Here is a 4,798-nt window from a genome sequence, read left to right as displayed (position 1 = left end):
CGGGGAGCTGCGAGGAGCCGCAGGACGCCGCCATATTGGAGCTGCCGGACCGAGCAGGCGGAAGTGACGCGCTGTTCGCCTCGGGTGGGACTTCCGGTAGTGGCGAGAAGAGCGGGATGGGGCGCGGGACGACTGGGGGCGTGGTCTGAGGTGGGCGTGGTTAACGGGAGGTGCGGGGGCGTAGCTGTTGGGGGCGTGGCCTCGTCTAACAGGGCGGGGCTTTCTCGATTGTGGGCGTGGTTAATTTGGTGATATCCCGAAGGGGGCGGTGCTTGGGGTGGGTGTGGCCCGAGGGGCGGGGTCAGCGTTGGGGCAGGGCAGGGTCTCCCCCATAAGGGTGGGATCGTAAAATCACCCTGTAAAAAAGGGAGACGGCCCTTGTGCGCATGAGCTGAATGTCCCACTAGCATCGGGGCAGAGCATCCCCCAAACTCTAGGGCTGAGCATCTACTCAGCATCGAGCCCAAGGAACCCCAAGACTCAGGACTGAGAATCCCCCAAAATCCGGACTGAGCACATCCCCAACCACCGGGACTGAACATTCCTCCAAATTTGGGGCTGAGCGTACCCCAGCATCAGGACCGAGCACCCTCATAAGATCAGGACTGACCGTCCCTCAGTACTGGGACTGAGCACCTCCAAACAGCAGAGCTGAGCATCCCCCAGACGTTGAGACTGAGCACCTTCCAGTATAAGGACCAGTGTAAGGACCCTCAATAGAAGGACCAAGCATCTTTCAATAAAAGGACCAGTGTAAGAACTCTCAGTCTAAGGACGGAGCACAGCACAAAGGCTGCCCCGTGTGTGCCACAGCTGTCCCCCCACCACGATCCCAATTAAATGGGCTTTGAGCAGAGGGGCACCACGGGCTGTGATTGATGAGCGCGGGGCAGTAACGAAGGAGAGCAGGGACCTCCTCGAGCCGCTGTTGGGGACCGCTGGGGGTCCCTAAGGGTGGGCACCGCTCATCCCATCCCTCCCCCCCGTGCAGCAAAATGCGTTAATTAGCGCCGTGTTGGTTAAACAAACCCGTGCGTGGCACCGGGCGAGGCGAGGGGGGCTGCAGCACATCTGGCGGGGAGCGGCCCGGGAGCAATCAGAGCCGTAATTATCCCATTCTAATTACTGGGATTACCGCGGCTGCGACGTTACACATTTCATGAGCTGCAGGCGCTGGAATATATTAACCGCCCCCAGGCGGGGGGGGGGGTTGCAAAGCTGTGGTTCTTTGTGAGCGGCCGGGGGAGAGGGGCCGTGGGGGTATCCTGCGTGTCCCCATCGGGGTGCACCCAGAGAGGTGGGCATACTTCCTACCAGCCCCGGGACATGTCCCCAAAAGGGTGCACCCACTGCCAGTACTATGCATTTCCCCCACAGTCCATCCCTGTCACTGCATCCTCGAAGCAATGCACCCCTTGCCATCACGTCCCCAGAAGGCGTGCATCCACTGCCACCCCTGTGATCCATCCCCAGCGAGTGCACCCATTGTCACTGTGTCCCCAAGAGGGCTGCACTCCCTGCTGTGTGTCCTCAAAGGGACGCACACGCTGTCAACCCTGTGACACACTCATTGTCACTGTGTCCCCGAAGAGGTGCACCCATTGTGGTTACTGTGACGCATCCCCAGAGGGTTGCATCCCCCATCACTGCATCCCAAAGGAGTGTACCTGCTGCCAAGCCCACGACGTCCACAGAGCTGTTCAGCCATTGTCAGCCCACTTGCCGGTACATTCCCTAAGTGATGCACCCACTGAAACCTTACTAGCATGTCCCCAAAGGGGAGCTCTCACTGCCAGCCTTGTTGTGTGTCCCCAGAGCTGTGTCCCAGGCAGATGCCCCACCTGCAATCCCTGCCACTGTGCCCCAGAGTTGGTTCCCTAAAGGGATGCCTCCACTGCTGCTGTGTCTCCTAAGGCACCCATCACCACTCCCGTGGGTTTGTTCCCAAAATGTACCCAGGACCGGGTGCCCCAAGAGGCTCAGCTGCACATCCTCAATGCTGGGTGTCCCCAAGCCCAAAGGTGTCTCCAGCACTGTCCCTTCTCCCTGCTGAGCCGCGGAGCTCATCAGAACGCAATTAGAGCACCACTCCATAATGCAGGGGATAGGGCGGAGGGGAGGGATGCAAATGAGGTTAACGGTTAATTACATATTGAAAAATTCATTATTCCTCCAGAGCAGCTGATTGCAATGCAACCCCGCATCCCCATTAGAGTTATTTGACCATTTGCAAATGAGACACCGACCCCAGGCTCACCCCCTCCTCTCCCTGTCAAAAGACATTCCTGCAGCAAGTTGTGCCCCCTCAGATCCCTGCTTCCCTCACAGATATACTGGTGCAGGTGAAACTGGGGCATCCTCCGTGCTAAAGGGATGTTAAGTGGGACCCTGCATCCCAAAGTTTGTCTCAGAGTGCATCAATTGGCCTCTCCCCTCTGAATCAAAGATTGCTTACTCAGAGGCCTCCATCTTCTCATCATTCCCTTTGCGTTGGAAGCTCTGTTAAATAAGGAGAAGCAGGAAAATACAGAAAACTCAGCCCTGTGCCACCCTCTGCTGAGTGGCAGTGAGATGTGAACTGAGCCTGGCACTGCCATCATTCGTGTCACACCGAGTCAACCACCACTGCTGGTGGCACGCAACGGTGGGGATTAATTGAGATTCATTTAATTAAGTATGGATGCAGGGTTTGAAATGCCACTGCGAAGGCGTCCTCACCGCGTGGCACTGCTGTCAGCAGAGACCAAATGACACCAATGACAGCAAAACGGGCAGTTGTTCTATCGAACAGGGGAAGAGTCTCTGTGTGGGGCTCCCGGGAGTGCCTCCGTTGTGTGCTGGTGCAGATGGTCACACATGCCACGAGTGCCGCCCATCCTCAGAAGCGCTGCGTGCAGCCCTGGGGACGCGCGGATCGGGGCAGCCCTGCTCGCGCCCGCCTTCAAACCCAATCGCCATGATGAAAAACGAGCCAAAAGCCAAGCGAGCCGTCAGATATCCCCTGACTTGCGCTTACTGCAATGTAGCGACCTGCTCATAATTAACCTCCCGTTGTAAATGAAAAGAAGCATACACTTATTAACAGCGACAGAGGCCGATGCCAATTAAAGCGGAAGCTGGCGCGGGCTTCCTCGGCGTGCGGCAAAGAGCAGAGGCTGATGAAAGGAGATGAAAGGCGCGGGATGCCTGCGGTGCCGATGCAATATTCAGGAGGTCGCAGAGCCAGGCAGCGCCCGGCCGTTGCGGACGTCCTTCGGGGCTGCGTCCCCGGGGGCGGGGGCGAGGAGCACCCAGCTGCCCCCTGCACAAAGGGCCCAGGCGGGCGGATGGGGAGCGGGCGGGCTGCCACGCCTCCGCCTTTGTCTCTCTTTCAAAGCCAATATCCCAGCCCCAGATGGGTTAATACATAATGCAGACAAGCAAGTAATTGGTTGCCTTTGTATGGCCGTCAGCGATCGGTCCCCGGCCCTCTGATCCCCCATTAGTGGTCATGCAAACAACCCTTCCACCCAATTAAGCACAGCTTTGATAGCGCCCTTCCCAATGATGCGCCAGCCCCAAAGCAGCGCTTCGCACATGAGCCACTACCTGTTACCCGGCTTCGGGGACGCGTGGCCCCGCTGCTCGCCGTGCCCCAGCTGCTGAGCCCTGCCTGCAGCCCCCGGCCTGAAGGGAGGCCGGGCTGATGAATGAGCTGGGCTAACTCTGTATTAAAGAGCTGGAAATGGGATGTTAATATACCCCAACTGCTCATCTCGAGAACACATGGGCTCCGGCTTCCCAAAGGCAGCGGTAATGAGGCGGGCTGGGACGCCCACCACCTCCTGCACCTGCCAGGCACACAGAGGACAGCCTGACACCGTTCCTCTAAGGCATGCTGGCATCTTCCCACTGAGCATCCCAGTGCCATCCCACAAAGCATCCCAGCGTGCTCACTGCAAGCATCCTGCTACCATTCCTTAAACCGTCTGACCATCCTCCTCTAAAACAACCCAGTGCCACCTCCCAAAACATCCCAGTATTATCTCCTGAAGCATCCCAGTATCATCCCTCAGTGCTTCCAGCGTAATTCCCATCTCAGTGCCTTCCCCTAAAGAATCCCAGTACATTCCCCTTAAGTGTCACAGTGTGCTCAGCTAAGGTAGACCAGTTGCTTACACAGCTTCCTGGCAGCACACTCTGAAACATCGCCCCATCCCTCCTAAAGCATCCCAGCATCACCACCAAAAGCAGAACAGTTTGCTCTGCAAAAACATTCTGACATTATACCCTAAAGCATCCCGGCATCATCTCCTAAAACACCTCAGTGTCACCATCTAAAACACCCCAGTACACTCCCCACATCGACTCTACAGTATATCAGTGTTATCCCTGAAGTATCCCTAATGCATCCCATATTATCCCCTAAACCATCTCCTCGTGCTTCCCTAAAGCATCCCATGTCATCCCACAAACCTTCGAGGTACTACACCCTGAACATACCATTAGCATCCTCCACAGCAAGACAGTACTATGCCCTAAAGCATCTCACATCAGCCCTATTGTACGTCAGCGTCACTCCCTAAAGCACCCCACGTCACCCTTAAAGCCTCGCCCATGTTCCCTAAAGCACCCCATGTCGTCTCCCCAACCTTCTATCCGTTTTACCCTGAGCACATCATTATCCTCCCCACGCCCCTAAAGTTTCCTGCCCGTTTCCTACAGCACCCCACCGTTATCCTCTAGGACGCCCCACTTTGCCCCACTCAGGAGGTGCTCTGGGGACCCGTCCAGCCCCCAGCCCCACTGCAAGCTACAC

This window comes from Meleagris gallopavo, chromosome 26, assembly GCF_000146605.3.
Source record: "Meleagris gallopavo isolate NT-WF06-2002-E0010 breed Aviagen turkey brand Nicholas breeding stock chromosome 26, Turkey_5.1, whole genome shotgun sequence".
Taxonomy (NCBI): domain Eukaryota; kingdom Metazoa; phylum Chordata; class Aves; order Galliformes; family Phasianidae; genus Meleagris; species Meleagris gallopavo.
Note: the sequence above shows the minus strand (reverse complement) of the source record.